This window comes from Saimiri boliviensis, chromosome 17, assembly GCF_048565385.1.
Source record: "Saimiri boliviensis isolate mSaiBol1 chromosome 17, mSaiBol1.pri, whole genome shotgun sequence".
Lineage (NCBI taxonomy): Eukaryota > Metazoa > Chordata > Mammalia > Primates > Cebidae > Saimiri > Saimiri boliviensis.
In genome coordinates, this window is record NC_133465.1 from 19,332,329 (window position 1) to 19,349,752 (window position 17,424).

General features: G+C 42.0%; 1 protein-coding gene, 1 non-coding gene and 1 pseudogene across 12 annotated transcripts in view; 2 read left to right on the top strand and 1 right to left on the bottom strand.

Moving 5' to 3' along the window:
* The window catches only part of SPECC1 (sperm antigen with calponin homology and coiled-coil domains 1), a 326,271-nt gene that overhangs the window by 111,914 nt on the left and 196,933 nt on the right, over positions 1-17,424 (top strand). The window lies entirely within an intron of this gene.
* Positions 1,159-5,431, top strand: LOC141581811 (keratin, type I cytoskeletal 18 pseudogene; annotated as a pseudogene).
* Positions 10,533-10,637, bottom strand: LOC120366992 (U6 spliceosomal RNA). Its single transcript, XR_005581499.1, has one exon. It is a non-coding gene; the product is annotated as a U6 spliceosomal RNA (small nuclear RNA).

A 17,424-nucleotide genomic window follows, 5' to 3' on the forward strand; every position in this document is an offset into this window, starting at 1 on the left:
CGGCATGTGATATCACAGTGGATAATTCACTCAACAGTGTGACTGAGTAAGAATTTAGGAAAGAATAAAGCTCCTATCAAAATAAATTCTAAGAGGATTAAAGATTTAAATATTAAAAAATGAAACTGTGAAAGTATAAAGAGAAAACATCAGAGAATTAATTTGCAGTTTTGGCCTTGGAAGAGCCTTTCTAAGTAGGAATAAACACAGATAAAAAAGATGAAAAATGTACTTATGTAAATATAAGAAACTTCTGTGCAAAAGAGGAAGTTATTTGCAATACACATAACAAAGGGCTTATTTATAAAGAGTTTATACAAATCAATAAGAAAAAGAAAAATAGGCCAGGTGCAGTGGCTCATGCCTATAATCCCAGCAATTTGGGAGGCTGAAGTGGGAGGATTTCTTGAGCCCAGGAGTTCAAGATCAGCCTGGGCAACATAGTGAGATCTCATCTCTATAAAAATAATAAATCAATAAAAATTAGCTGGATGCATGCCTGTAGTCCCAGCTACTTGAGAAGCTGAGGTGGGAGGACTGTTAGAGCCTGGGAGTTTGAGGCTACCATGAGCTATGAACACACCATTGCACTCTACCCTGCATGACAGAGTGAGACCCTGTCTCAAAAAATAATAATAATAATTAAATAAATGAAAAGGAAAACAACATAATAGAAAAATGTATAGCTCCCATGAAAAAATACAGATAGCCAGTGGAAAGATACTAAGCCTTACCTATAGTTCAAGAAATGTAAAGCAAGGCTGGGTGCGGTGACCCACGGCTATAATCTTAGCACTTTGGGAGGCTAAGGTAGGCAGACTGCTTGAGCCCAGGAGTTCGAGACCAACCTGGGCAACACAGTGAAACCCCATCTGTACAAAAAAATACAAAAATTAGCTGAGCATGAAAGCATGCATCTGTGGTCCCAGCTACTTGGGAGATAGAGGTGGGAGGATCACTTGAACCTGGGAAGCGAAGGTTGCAGTGAGCAAAGATTGTGCCACTGTACTCCAGCCTGGGCAACAGTGAGACCCTGTCTCAAAAAAAAAAAAAAAAAAAGTAAAGCAAAATTAGATATATAATTTTCCCTAATAGCAAAAATTAAAACAGTTTATGATTTCTGGTGTCATTAAGAGTATAAGGAGCCACATATGGCTAATGCACAAGGACAATTTGGTAATATCTATCTAAATCTTAATATAACCTTTGACCAGGCATTTCTACTGTTTAGCACTTAACATTACTGATATTCTTGGAAAAGAATGCCAACGTGTATGACCAAGTTCAGTTGCAGGATTATTTATAATAATATAATATGGGAAACAAGCTGAGTATGTATTCATACAGGGTTAGTTGAACAATGTGATTTTGGTGCAGTAGAACAGTATACAGGCATGAAAATGGATACAGTAGATTTGTGTGTACTTGAGAGGGAAAGATTTCCAAGAACATTACTAAGTGGGGAAGATAACATGGTGCATATGTCTTAATCTTAATTTGGTTTTGGTTTTCAAAGTATATGTTAATTTGATTATTAAAATCAATTTTTTTCTCTGGAAGAATGTCAGAATGATTGTCTTCGAGGAGTGTTACCAGAATTGAAAGTGGCAGAGGAAGATTTTTTTCATTTTAGATTTTCCTGTGCTGTTTGAACAGTTTGAACATATGCATACATTGCTATAGAAATGAAAAACAAGGTAAATACAATATAAATTTAGACAATATAAATATAAACACATAATCCTTCCTCTTCTACTTGTCTTCTGTGTTGTTCCTTAGCCATTTGTTTGTGGATTTTCTTTTTGTTGTTTGCTTACAGCATCTACTGCTTTGCACAGGATTCTGAGAAAATACCTTGGTTTCATATTGGCTTCTAAAGTAGACAAATTCCCCTGCCCCAAGGGGCATTAGTATCCTTTATCTGTCAAAGAAAGGAAATAACTACATATCTAATACACAGTGATGTTGGGAAAATGGTCTGTGAATATGTTATAGACTGGAATGAAATGTAAGTGGCAGTTACTATTCTCCTAGTTATACAAATTGCTTGTCAATTACTTCATTTAAGTGAAATTAAATTATTTGACTTAATAGGGTTGAATCTGAAAATTACGTTTTGTTTCTGCAGCTTTTATTTTTAAATGTCAGTAGTTGTCAACATTTTGGTAGCACTTTTGGACAGCTGACACTTTTGTACACTGTCATTATGTCCCCAAACTGCCTCATTTGGAATGGGTGGCGTCCATTCTATTAGGAACGACCATTAGGAGCAGCGGCATCCAGCACCTCTCTGTTACAGGTGTCACCACCTCTGCAGTCGTATAGCATTGTTTCAGTAATCATTTCAATATCTGATTGATTTTGTCTATTTTACATGTGTGAAAACCAGGAAAGTCAAAGTGCTGGTTGGGACTGCAGCAACCAGTTGTCCAGGTTGAGCATCCCAAATCCAAAAATTCAAAATCCCAAATGCTCCAAAATCTGAAATGTTTTGAGCACTGACATGATACTCAAAGGAAATGCTCACTGGGGCATTTTGGATTTTGGATTTTGGGATTAGGGATGCTCAACCAGTAAGTATAATGCAAATATTCCAAAACAAAAAAATCAGAAATCCAGAACACTTATGGTTCTGAGCATTTTGGATAAGGGATACTCACCTTGTATTAATAAGTGTGGGTTTTAAAGTCTCAATTCTGTTGGGTGTGGTGGCTCATGCCTATACTCCCAGACCTTTGGGAGGCCAAGGCAGGCAGATCGCCTGAGGTCATTTGGGACCATCCTGGTCAACATGGCAAAACCCCTTCTCTACTAAAAATAGAAAAAAATTAGCCGGATGTGGTAGCGGGTGCCTGTAATCACTGTTACTTGAGACTGAGGCACGAGAATCACTTGAACCTGGGAGGCAGAGGCTGCAGTGAGCCAAGACCACACTACCGCACTCCAGCCTGGGTGACAGAGTGAGACTCCGTCAAAAAATAGCAACAGGTCATCGGCAAAGCCTGAGTCCTGTCCTCTTGCTCTCCTGCCCAGGCAGCATGAGCTTCACCACTTGCTCCACCTTCTCCACCAACTACCGGTCGGGTCCGTGGGCTCCGTCCAGGTGCCCAGCTATGGCGCCCAGCCAGTCAGCAGCACGGCCAGCGTCTATGCAGGGGGCTCTGGTTCCCATATCTCCGCGTCACACTACGCCAGCTTCCGGAGCGGCATGGGGGTCGGGGGCCTGGCCGGAATGGGAGGCATCCAGAACGAGAAGAAGACCAGGCAAAGCCTGAACAACCGCCTGGCCTCCTACCTGGACAGAGTGAGGAGCCTGAAGACCGAGAACTGGAAGCTGGAGAGCAAAATCTGGGAGCACCTGGAGAAGGGACCCCAGGTCGGAGACTAGGGCCATTACTTCAAGACCATCGAGGACCTCAGGGCCCAGATCTTCGCAAATACTGTGGACAATGCCCACATCGTTCTGCAGATTGACGATGTTCAGTCTTGCTGCTGATGACTTTAGAGTCAAGTATGAGACAGAACTGGCCATGCGCCAGTCTGTGGAGAGTGACATCCATGGGCTCCGCAAGGTCATCGATGACACCATTGTCACTCGGCTGCAGCTGGAGACAGAAATTGAGGCTCTCAAGGAGGAGCTGCTCTTCATGAAGAAGAACCATGAAGAGGAAGCAAAAGGCCTACAAGCCCAGATTGCCAGCTCTGGGTTGACCGTGGAGGTAGATGTGCCCAAATCTCAGGGCCTCACCAAGATCATGGCAGAAATCGGGCTCAATCTGATGAGCTGGCTCGGAAGAACTGAGAGGAGCTGGACAAGTACTGGACTCAGCTGATTGAGGAGAGCACCATAGTGGTCACCACACAGTCCACTGAGGTTGAAGCTGCTGAGATAACACTCACAGAGCTGAGACGTACAGTCCAGTCCTTGGAGATCAACCTGGACTCCATGAGAAATATGAAGATCAGCTTGGAGAACAGCCTGAGGGAGATGGAGGCTGGGTACGCCCTGCAGATGGAGCAGCTCAACGGGATCCTTCTGCACCTGGAGTCAGAGCTGGCACAGATCTGGGCACAGAGACAGCGCGAGGCCCAGGAGTATGAGGCTCTGCTGAATATCAAGGTCAAGCTGGAGGCTGAGATCATCACCTACCGCCGCCTGCTGAAAGATGGCGAGGGCTTCAGTCTTAGTGATGCCCTGGACAGCAGCAACTCCATGCAAATCATCCAAAAGACCACCACCCGCCGGATAGTGGATGGCAAAGTGGTGTCTGAGACCAATGACACCAAAGTTCTGAGACATGAGGCCAGCAGAAGCAGGGGACCCTTTGGGGAGCAGGAGACCAATAAGAAGTTCAGAGGTCATTCAATCTTAAAAAAAATATAACAATAACAACAAACCAAAAAAAAAAAAAAAACAACCCACCAAAACATTCAATATATTGAAAATTATGAGACAGATGGAAATTATTTAGCATGTTGGTAATAGCATCTCCCATTAGATGCTCACTGGACTTAAAACAATTTTCTGTAGGCTCAGCTGTGAAGAAAAAGAATAAAATTAAAGGAAATTGGGAGAATTCTGGCAACATATAGTTGATTTCCTCTGAAAGGAAAGGTGTGATTATTATATATAGACTTGTAGGGGGCAGAATTCTTTTTATGACATCCAAGGCTTAGTTTTTGTACTTTTAACTAGGGGACAAATTTTCTAAGATGCATAGCATGGTATTATCTGTATTTTCTTTCAATTGTATTAATTTTGAGAAAGATTTTTGTTGTGAAATTTTAACACAGTATTGTGATTTTGAACTCACAAGAATGACACCTATAGTCAGCCTGTATTTTATTGCGCCCTTTCCTGGGAGCTGATCTGTCCTCAGGGAGAACCTCTGAAATCTACTCCAGGAGAAAATGTGTCATCTTTTGGTCATAATAATTTTATTATTGCCTCAGCCTTGCCTAGGGCACCAGCTTGCCATCTATCATGGGTGGTATTGGAACTGCTTGAATGGGGAGACATGAGCTTCTTCATTCTTTTCAAGACTATTTCTAGTTTCTGGTTTCCAGGCCTTATGCTGTTCTTTGGGGCTGTGCCAAAGTTCTCTCCAACAATAGCAAGAACACAGCAAAAATCACGAAAGGGACTACTATTTTCAAGCCCTGCCACCTGCCTGCCACTGTGCTGGCTTCTCTGAGCTGCTGTCTCTCTTCATACTCCTAAGAGCTATAGGAAGAGCACGGTGTTTCACCCAAACTAGGAACCTTGGCTCCGGAAAAGTCAAACTCTCCCATGACCACCCCAGGTTTCCATATGGAGCATCCACTTTTTAAAAAAAATTTATTTCTTTTTTCTTTTTTTTATTTTTTTAATTATTATTTTTTCTTTTTTTTCATATTTTCTTTTTTTTTCTTTTATTGTTAGGCATCCACTTTTTCTTTTTCTTTTTTTTTTTTTTTTTTTGAGACGGAGTTTCGCTCTTGTTACCCAGGCTGGAGTGCAATGGTGCGATCTCGGCTCACCGCAACCTCCGCCTCCTGGGCTCAGGCAATTCTCCTGCCTCAGCCTCCTGAGTAGCTGGGATTACAGGCACGCGCCACCATGCCCAGCTAGTTTTTTGTATTTTTAGTAGAGACGGGGTTTCACCATGTTGACCAGGATGGTCTCGATCTCTCGACCTCGTGATCCACCCACCTCGGCCTCCCAAAGTGCTGGGATTACAGGCTTGAGCCATCGCGCCCAGCCCGGCATCCACTTTTTCTAATTGGTTTTCTTTCATTGATATTATTCACATATCTGAATTCTGAATTCCAAAAAACAATTCTAGATTCTTTTTTTTTTTTTTTTTTTTTTTTTTCCTAGAGACTGGATTTTGCTCTGTTGTCCAGGCTGAAGTGCAGTGGTGCGATCATAGCTCATTGCTGCCTCCATACTCCTGCCCCAGCTCTCGAGTAGCTGGGAATGCAGGTGCATACCACCAGGGTCTCGCCGTGTTACCTAGGCTGGTCTTGAACTTCTAGGCTCCTGCCTTGGCCTCCCAAAGTGCTGGGATTACAGGCTTCACGCCTGGCCGGGATTCCAGTTCTTATCCTTCTTTTTCTCCCTAAGGTGTCTTTTGTGTATATCTCGTGTTACACAGTGGTGTAGCATTTAGAGAATGAGGAGGTTCCTTGTGTGCAGGTGGTAGTCCTCCCTGCCTGCCCCAGGGTCAAGTGAAAGGTTGGGGAACCCCCAGAAGGCAGTCAAGGAATCCAGCCACTAGGTGGCAGCCTTGTCAAAAGCACCCACCTGCTCCTCGGCTCCAAGTTCCAGTTCTGACTAACATGTCTGACCTTAGAAACAGTCCTATTGATTCATTCATTCAACAAATATCTTTGAGAGGCTACCATGTGCCTGGCACTGTTCTAGGCAAAAGGGCTACATGAGTGAGCAGGACAAACATCCTTGCCTTCATAAAGCTACATGAGCAAGATGTGGGACAGATGAGAAAGCCAGGTGGACAGCTGGAGAGGTGGACATTCCAGGCAGAGATGACAGCTGTCCCATGTCCCCCACGTCCAGGAAGTGGTAGGAAGGCCAGTGGGGCCGCAGAAGAGTGAACAAGCGGTTGGGGAAGAGGGCAGAAATATGGGGGAGCTTGGGAGTCACTGTCAGGACTTTAGATTTTTTACTCTGACTCCACTGGGGAACTTTTGCAAGATTTTGCGCAGAGCAGTGATATGACCCGATCGCATTTTAAAAAGACTGCTTTGGCTGCTTGTTGAGAGTGGACAGATGGAGTGAGCAGAACAGATTGGAGGCTGGGGCTGTGGTCTAGGAAAGAAGTGACCTGGGCTGGGCCAGCCGCTGTGGCACCAGGGAACAGCAGCTGTGTCTGGATGTATTCTGAAGGGGAAAGCCAGCTGGCTCGCAGCTTTCCTACTTTTGGAATTGTGGAAAAATACACATAATCGTTTTTAAGCATACAGTTCAGTGGCATTAAGTTCATTCACGTTGTACAACCATCACCACCTTCTGTTTCCAGAACTGTTTCGTCTTCCCAACGTGAAACTCTGTCCCCATTAAACACTCGCTTCCCATTCCCCTTCCCTCAGCTCCTGGCAACCAGGGGCTGGTTCTATTCTTTGTCTCTGTGAATCTGACTGCTCTAGGCCCCTCATGGGAGTGGCATAATACAATGTTTGTCCTTTTGCAACTGGTTGATTTCACTCAACATAATATCTTCCAGGTTTATCCATGCCATAGCACGTGTCAGAATTTCCTTCCTTTTTGAGGCTGAATAATATTTCCTTGTATGGATATACTATATTTTCTTTATCCATTCATCTGTTGAAGGATGCTCAGCCTAAGTTTTCCTTTTGGCTATTGTGAATAATGCTGCTCTGGTCTTGAGACACTGCTTTTACTTTTGGGGAGGGCTATACCCGGAAGTAGAATTGCTGGATTCTCCTGATAGATTGTAAAGTTGGTATAGGGTAAGATTTCTGCTCATGTTAGCAGTGGGATGAGTGCGATGAGATCTGATGGGCCCCCAAGGGATGAGGAGTGAACACAGATCTCTTCTGGAGATAGCAGTTGACTAGAAGGAGGTTCACATAACCCCATTTAAAACATTTTAAAAACTGTGAGACACGGACGTGCCCATTTAGATATTTCCTTATATAACACGTGGAATCCAAAGGAATGTCACTATTTTAAACTGATGTCAATGTTCTCTTAAAAGTTAAAAAAACAAGGCAAAATAAATGTGAAAGGCTAGTTTTACTGTGACCAAACTCTGCTTTAATGGTTTCAGAATCTCAGACCTCTCAGAGGGTGATCAGTAAGGGCAAGCAGTCATGACTGGCTCACTGCCAAGAAGCTGTCTGTGTCCTCGCTGATACCTGGACCCTTGCATTCCCAGTTACCTGCATCACACCCAGGTAATGCCTGAGGCTCCAACCTGAGACACCTGTCCTCTCTGACACAGGGAGGGAATAACTCTGGGCTCCTATCAGGGAAACTCCTCTAACTTGGAAGACAAATATTCTTATCCCCATCTGACATGTGAAGAAGCCAAAGCTCCAGGAGGTTAGGTAGTGTTCCCAAATTCAAACCTAGGGTCTGACTCCAGAGTTCTTAGTTCTGCTATTGTTTTCCTCTAGTAGGGAGACTCATCTTCTTCCCCCATCATCTTTACGTGTTCTAGAATTACTAGTACTGGTGACTAGCATTCTTTGCTCACTATGTGCTAGCCACTGTTCTCAGTGTGAAATGAATATAGTCTTCTTTAGTCTTTACTACAACGCTGTTACCATTCCCATTTTATAGATCAGGAGACTGAGGCATAAAGAGATTGAGCAGACTGTCCAAGTCCATGTGAGACAAATATTGGGACCAGGACTTGCAGCTTAGGAAACAGAGGCTGAGAGAAAACCATGGATGGGTTGGCTTGTTGGGAGGAGAGAAGAGGAAGGGAATGTTGGAAGTCTTGGAATTGAGAGGCCGGAAGGTGGGTAGGTCAGTTTCTCGGATGTCACAGGAGGAGGAGCACCATGAACCAGGGACATTAGGGAATGGGGAGATGGGGAGGGGTCTGAAGATGGCAATAGGGAGGGGAAGAGGATGCCAGGTCTTGCTGCATGAACTGCGGAGATGGAGGGTGTCTGCTTACAGTGGGGAGGGGAACAGGCAGTGGTCTGAACTGGCAGTGGTCATGAATATAAGGTACAGCAAGACCTTCAGTTTGGGAAATGTGAGAAAGGGAACAGACTGGCTTGGAAGGGCAGTGGTGGGATTCATCCAGCCATGGAAGTGGGGGGACATTCAGAGAGCTCAGCTTATGGGAGGTGCTGATTTCACTGTGAGTTCTGAAGGGCCCTGAAGAAGTGTTGGGGACTCAAGGAAGGGGCCTGGGGCAGGTGTGGTCTAGTCTGTTTGGAGATAAGAACCTGCAGAATCACAGAGTGCCAGGAATGCATTTGTTCTTGTTTTTGTAATTTTAGACAGGTCGTTTATCAATGAATATAGTTTGTGATTTAAAAAAAAAAATTCAGATTCGGTACAGATGCTCCTCCGGTTACTTCATTGGTTACTTCCGGATAAACCCATCATAAGCTGAAAATATGCTAAGTTCAAAACACATTTAATGCACCCAACCTTCCAAACATCATCACTGGGCCAGCCTGCCTTAAACATACTCAGAACACTCACGTTAGCCTACAGTTGGGCAAAATCATCTAACACAGAGCCTATTTTATAATAAAGAATTGAATATCTTATGTAATTTATTGTATTAGGTTAGTGCAAAAAAGTAATTGTGATTTTTGCCATTTTAAAAATTGTAATTACTTTTGCACCAACCTAATTTACTGAAAGTGAAAAACGGGATGGTTGTCTGGACACTTGAAGTACAGCTTCTACTAAATGCATGTCGCTTCTGCATCACCTTAAAGTCAAAAAGGGTAAGTCACACCATCATAAGTTTGGAACTGTCTGTATTTTCATTTTCTTCTATTTTATTCTGCATTTAATTCATTTTCACATTGTAGTGAGAACACTTAACATGAGATCTATTCTCTGAACACATTTTTAAGTGTGTAATTCGGGGCAATGCTGCATAGCAGGTCCCTCAAGCTTACACATCTGTACCCACTGAACAACTCCCCGCTCCCATGTCCACAGCCCCCGTTCCCATGTCTGCAGCCCCCTGTTTCCCTTTCCGCAGCCCCCACCCCGCACTCCCCCTGTCCACAGCCCCGCCCCCCATTCCCTTGTCTGCCACCTCCATTCCCCTGTTGGCAGCTACCACTCTACTTAATCACACAGTATCCTTTTATGACTGGCTTATTTTCCTTAGCATAGTATCCTTCAGATTGATCCACGCTGGGGCATGTGTCAGAATTTCCTTCCTTTTTAAAGCTGAAAAATATTCCATTGTCTGGATAGCCATACACTTTGTTTATCCATCATATGTGGATGGACCCGGAGTGGCTTGCAGTTTCTGGTGGTGTTGTGGCCCTGCATTGCCCAGGAGTATATGATTTAGTCAGGGCTTTGGAGTGGGGCCAAGGGTTTTCTGTGTTGGCACAAGGTGCAGTGCTGGTTTGGGGATGGCAGCTTTCCTGGGTCTTCCCTGGGTGCCTGTGGTACAGACAGCCGGGAGCTCTCTCTGCACCTCCCCAGCAATACTGACATCTTTGCCAGTGCTTTTCATCCAGAACCAAGTAGCCTCTCCAGTTCTCCATGTCCTCTCTTCGTTTTTTGGCTTTTCCCCTAAAGTTTGCTTATTTCCTTTCTCCCTCCTTCCCCTCTCTCCTCCCCTCCCTTCCTTTTTGTTGAGTTTATACCTTTGATCATGCCTTCCCTCCCTCTTTCTCTCCCTCCCTCCCTCCCTTCTTTCCTTCCTTCCTTCCTTCCTTCCTTCCTTCCTTCCTTCCTTCCCTCCCTCCCTCCTTCCTTTCTTCCTTTTTGTTGAGTTCATACCTTCATTTATACTTTTATTCCTATTGTGAATGGGGTTCTTTATTCATTATACTTCTTTCTTTTTTAAAAACAAAATATAGATTATTTCACAACTTTGAATGTCATCTTTACACAGGAACCAGGCTAATCTTCTCTGGATCATTCCAATTTGGGTATTAGCACTGTCATTGACTGTATTTTTAAATTAGATACTTTAAAAATATTTAGTTTGGAACTGGCTTGCTCCCTTACCATCCTCTCTTCTTAGCACTAATGGTTTTCAGCTGATTCTCGGGTGTCTTCCAAGCAGACAGTGATATCAGCTGCAGGTAATGATGCCTTTTGTCTCCTCCGTTCCAGTAGTTCTTGCTGTTTTGTGTGTGTTACCCCAGTTGTGTTAATTGCTAGTGACATCCTTGACTTGCTCTCACTTTACTGTGGGTGATTTTGGTGTTTTGTCATTAAATATGATGCAGAAAGTTGGCTTGGGGCATTGTTTTACATGTTAAGTCCTGTCTCCCTATATTCCTTTGAGTTATTAGGATTTGGTGATGGGTTTTATTAAATGCCTTCTAGGCATTCTGTTATTACTTTGATTATTGCTTCTCTTTTTACCCTGGCGTCTCCTCCAGGAAATTAAAGTATGTGTGTATTTGGTCTCCTGTGTATTTCTTCTGTGTCACATATTTTCTCTGATTCTTGTTATCACTTTCATTCATGCTCTGATTTTAAAGGGTTTATCATCTAATATGCTTTGCTCTGTATGTTTCTTTTCTTCAACTATTGTGTTTTTAATCTTTAGTCTAACTTATCTGACTTAAAATTATTTCTTCTTCATGCCTTCTTGCTCAACTTTCATAGGTATAAAATCTTCAATTTCAGTGAGAATGCAAATTGGAGATTTTTCTGAAATCTCCCATTTCTACCAGTAACTTTGTTTTATAGGTGCCTATTTACTTGTAATCTTCAGATGGTCCCCCTTTTATGATCTACCAAAGCTTTCCAGATAGTTCTAGAGAGTTTTCTGTGATGACCTATTTTTATAGACGGAAGCTTGTATTTGTCCAAGTCAGAAATTGAGAGGGATATTACTGGAGAATGTGTGGTTATCAGGTCATCTCTCTCTGTCTGTCTGTCTGTCTGTCTCTCTCTTTCTCTCTCTTTTTTTTTTTTTTTTTTTGGTAGGCTCTCACTCTTTTGCCCAGGCTGGAGTGCAGTGGTGTGATTGTAGCTCACTGAATCCTTAGCCTCCCAGAGTGATGAGATTACAGGCATTAAGCCACAGCGCCCAGCCAGGTCATATCATTTATGCTCAGTTGAAGGAAGAAGAAAAAAATTTGCATCATCTGGGGTGAAAGTAAGGAGGGCACTAAATCATAAAGTGCAATTTTGCCATTTTTTTCTTTTCTTTTCTTTTGTGTATTTTGTTTTTGTTGTTCTCATTGTTACTTTAGTGCCTGCTGGAAGGTGGCCTTGTCCTCCCCTTCTGCTTGCAGGATGGCCCCTGTTCTTATCATCTGGCCATGGCTGTTTCCCTTGTGTGGCCCTCTGTGCATGCAGGCAAGGAGAAGGATGCACTAGCAGGCTTTCTGAAGCTGCTCGAGTCAGAGGCCTCAACCTAGTAGTCCAGTTACCCTTTTAAATGATGATTATTCTGTAACGTGCTCCTTTACTATCCTAAAATGAAATTCACCAGTTCATATATATTACTGAAAAAAATCAGCATAATGCCCTACCTATAATGTAGAGAAGAAATAAAAGGCAAATGGTTTCTAATAAAGTGACATAGTGTGTAGACGCTGGAGCCTGACTCCACTAGAAGACCGTTAGATGCTTGTGCATTAGTGGAGATTGCTGTGTGTAAGCATGAGTGCTGCAAATGAGACTGACTCACGGGTGCAGTGTTGAGAATTCAAAGACCAGGCGTGTTGACATCAGTGACTTTGAAATGCCGACAGCTCAGGCTAAACGTTTTGAATAAAGCAAAGTACTGTCTTTCCTTAAGTTACATGTTAGTTGCATTCCTAGAATATCAGTGTATGATAGCAATGCTGTGTAAAACTGTTTTGTGTTTCTCTGTAAAACAGAGTTAGATTCTGGACCTAGGTTTTATAAACTGTGTTTTCCCCTTCACGAGTGCTGTCAGATCATACGGAGAGAGCGGGGAGGCAGGAAGTAGGCATGGCCCTCATATTTGCAAGGCTTGAGGCAAGAGTGTAGCGGGGGCCGTCTGTTTATTCACAATGTTCTGATATAATTAAATATTCTAGTAAAGGATATCAAGTGTCAGGGATTTCAGATGACCTGGTAGGCTATCTGTTTAATCACAATAATTTTCATACTCGTTTTCATTTTTTTCTCAGTAATGGGTGAATATTTTTTCTTCTTAAGTTCCCCCTAATTCTACTTTAGTATTTTCTCATTTTTATGACTTTGCAATTTGTAATTCTTCTCAAAGATTAAAAAGAAAGCAATGATATTCAAATATAATTTTAAAATAATTTTTCTTCAAAATATAAAGTCAGCATAAAGGGTGAGATATATTTTATGTTTTTAAATTTTTTAATTTAATTTTTTATTTTTAGAGACAGCGTCACACTCTGTCATGCAGGCTGTAGTATAATGGTGTGATCACAGCTCACTGCAGCCTCAAGCTCCTGGCCTCAAATGATTCTCCTGCCTCAGCCTTCAGAGTTGCTGGGACTATAGGCATGCACCACCATGGCTGGTTAATTTTTTAAAAAATGTTTGTAGAGGCCGGGTGCGGTGGCTCAAGCCTGTAATCCCAGCACTTTGGGAGGCCGAGGTGGGTGGATCACGAGGTCAAGAGATCGAGACCATCCTGGTTAACATGGTGAAACCCCGTCTCTACTAGAAATACAAAAAATAAAATTAGCTGGGCATGGTGGCGCGTGCCTATAATTCCAGCTACTCAGGAGGCTGAGGCAGAAGAATTGCCTGAACCCAGGAGGCGGCGGTTGCAGTGAGCCGAGATCGTGCCATTGCACTCCAGCCTGGGTAGCAAGAGCGAAAACTCCGTCTCTAAAAAAAAAAAAAAATATTTGTAGAGACAGTTACTTACTATGTTGCCTAGGCTGGTCTTGAACTCCTGGGCTGAAGCCTTCCTCCCATCTTGGCCTCCCAAGGTGCTGGGATTACAGGCGTGAGCTACCATGCCTGTCCTGTTTTTTAAAAATTTAATTAAATGTATTAATATTTCATGTTTTTTATTTTGCAGTAATTGTAGATTCTTCACATGCAGTTGTAAGAAATATTACAGGTTGATCCCCTGTACCCTTTACCTAGTTTCCTGCACTGGTGACATCTTGTCAAATGATAATATAATATCACAACCAGGATATTAATGTTGACATCATGACCTTATAGAACATTTCCACCACCAGAAGGGTCCCTGATATAACCTCATATGACCCCTTGATAACCACACCCACTTCCCTCTCCCTACCTACCCCCTTTTAGCCCTTGGCAGTCACAATAGTTTGTTTTTCATTTCTATCATTTTGTTATTTCAATAATGTTATGTAAATGGAATGGTACACACAAAAGTGTATACACTTTTGGGATTGGCTTTTTTTCACTGAGCATAATCCTCTGGAAGTTCATCCAGGTTGTTACATGTATCAAAGTTTGTTCCTTTTTTATTTCTTCCTGTATTTCATGGTAGGGATGCACCACAGTTTGTTCAACTGCTCACCTGTTGAATCTGAGTCATTGCCAGTTTTTTGCTATTATGAATAAAGCTGTTATAAACAGCATGTACAGATTTCTGTGAACATTTTGTGGGAGCATTTCTCTGGGGAAGATGCCCAGGAGAGCAGTTGCTGGGTCACAGGGTAGTTGCATGTTTAGTTTTTTTAAGAAATGGCCAAATTGTGTTTCCAGTGTGACCGTATCATTTTACATTCCCACCAGCAGTCTACGACTGATCCAGCTTTTCTGCATCCTTGCCAGCATTTGGTACTGCAGTGACTCTTTTTTATTTTAGTCATTGGGATAGTTGTGCCATGACAGTTGTCATTTTTCAAGTTTGCATTTTCCTAATGGTTTATGGTATCAAACATGTTCTCATGTGCTTGTGATCTGTACATCCTCTTCAGTGAAATGTTTATTCAAGTTTTCTGTCCATTTTCTAGTTGGATACCATGATTTATTTTTTAGCTGTTGAATTCTGTGAGTTCTTTATATACACTAGAAACTAGTTCTTTATTGGATATGTGGTCTGCAAATATGTTCTTCCAGTCTCTCTTTTATCTTTCAACCTCATAACAGGGTTGAAGTACTATAAATATTACTTCATAAAGTAAATTAGGAAGTATTCCTAACTTTTGTTTTTTTCTGGAAGAAATTAGGTAAAGTTTATGTTAATTCTTCATTAAATATTTGGTAGAATTCTGAGTGAAATATTCTATGCTTAGAGGTTTGCTTTTTTTTTTTCTTGGTGTGAAAGGGTGAGTTAAAAAAATTTCAGCCGGGCGCGGTGGCTCAAGCCTGTAATCCCAGCACTTTGGGAGGCCGAGGCGGGTGGATCACGAGGTCAAGAGATCGAGACCATCCTGGTCAACATGGTGAAACCCCGTCTCTACTAAAAATACAAAAAATTAGCTGGGCATGGTGGTGCGTGCCTGTAATCCCAGCTACTCAGGAGGCTGAGGCAGGAGAATTGCCTGAACCCAGGAGGTGGAGGTTGCGGTGAGCCGAGATCGCGCCATTGCACTCCAGCCTGGGTAACAAGAGCGAAACTCCATCTCAAAAAAAAAAAAAAATTCAAATTCAAATTTCCCTAATTGTTATAGGGCTACTCATATTACCTGTTTCATATTGAGTGACTTGTATTTTTCAAGCAGTTGGTCCATGTCTTTTGTCAAATTTTATGTGTGTAGAGTTATTCATAGTATTCTCCTTTATCCTTTAGAGTCTGTGGGGTCTGTGGTGATATTCCTAGTTTCATACCTGCCATTGGTAATCTGTATTTTCTTTCTCTTTTTTTTTTTTGTCAGAGGTTTGCCAATTTTATACATTTTTTTCTTAACCAGCTATTTGTCTCCCTAGTTTTTCTTCATTGTTTTTGTTTCCCATTTCACTGAGTTCTGCTCTTCTTTATTATTTCCTTGTCTGAAAAACAGAGCTAGTCTTACCCATCTCCCACAGTGTGAGAATTAAGTGAAATGACAAATATATGTACCTAAGACAGAAGCAGAAGTATAGATTTTTTTTTTTTTTTTTTTTTTTTTTTGTAAAATGTGATTTCCCTCCCTGAACTACCTCCCTCAATGAAATCTCCTACTTAGGAATCATGGCAGTTAAAAAAAAAAAGAATCTATCTGCCTTAGTGTGGAGTATCTTGCCCAATGTTTCAACCATTGCTTTCTTAAGATTTTTCTGCCGGGCGCAGTGGCTCAAGCCTGTAATCCCAGCACTTTGGGAGGCCAAGGCGGGTGGATCACGAGGTCAAGAGATCGAGACCATCCTGGTCAACATGGTGAAACCCCGTCTCTACTAAAAATACAAAAAATTAGCTGGGCATGGTGGCATGTGCCTGTAATCCCAGCTACTCAGGAGGCTGAGGCAGGAGGATTGCCTGAACCCAGGAGGCGGAGGTTGTGGTGAGCCGAGATCGCGCCATTGCACTCCAGCCTGGGCAACAAGAGCAAAACTCCGTCTCAAAAAAAGAAAAAAAAAAAAAAAAAAAGATTTTTCTTTTTTTAAAAGTCACATTTGACTCATGTTATGTCTAGGTTTACATGTACATAAATTTGAGATGAATAAGAATACTCCTCGGCCACCACGGTTCCTGCTGCAAACACTGCAGGGATTCATTAATATTCCAGAACCACCTGTTGGGATGGGAGAAAAAGAAAATGAAAAATGGCACTTGGTGCCTCTGGCAAAGTGTAAGAATATACTGTATTCATCCTATCTGAAACTAGTTTAACAGATTGAATCATTTGTGTGATCTGTTATCGAAACCCCTCCCGGCTTTGCACTCTGTATTCCTAACCAGGCCCATCTCCGCTAGGGCAGTAGGTGGTACAACCCACAAACCCGTACAGCATGCAGACATGGTCCCTTTTGTTTCAAAGACAAGGAAGAGAGATGTGAAGTGTTTCTTGGGGCTGAATGTGTGAATATTCTATATGGGAATATATAATCTTGTAACCCTAACCATCAACTGTTGTGAATGGTGTTATTAATATATAATCTTATAATCCTAACCATCAACTGTTAGGAATAACCATGAACTGTTATGCAGATGTGCTTAAGGATCTTGAGATAAAGAGATTATCCTGAATTCTCTGCTGGGTTCAAAATAATCACCAGGGTTTTGTAACAGGGATGCGAGACAATCAGGGGTGAAAAAAGGGGATGTGGTGACAGCCCAAGAGGTGGAAGCAACATACTTTGAAAAGGGAGGAAGGGGCCACATGCCAAGGAATGCTTGTAGCCTCTAGAAGCTAGGAAGGCAAGGACATGGATATTCCCCTGAAGCCTCCAGAAGGAACACAGCCCTGGCAGTACATTGATGGTTAGGGTTATAAGATTATATAATAACACCATATAGAATAGTCACACATTATATATCAGATTACAAGATTATATATTAATATATAGGTATCTCTGTTATATATAGAATATTCATACATTATGTATCAGATTATAAGATTATATATTAATAACACCATATAGAATATTTATACATTATATGGCCGAGTGTGGTGGCTCACGCCTGTAATCCAAGCACCTTGGAGGCCAAGGCGGGTGGATCACCTGAGGTCGGGAGTTCAAGACCAGCCTGACCAATGTGGTGAAACCCCATCTTTAAAAAAAAGAAAAAGAAAAAGAAAATTTATACATTATATATCAGCATTACTTCATATATTTATAAATATTATAAATGTAAACATTTTACAAACATATATATTTATGTATTATAAATATAACAAAATATATTATAAAATATATGT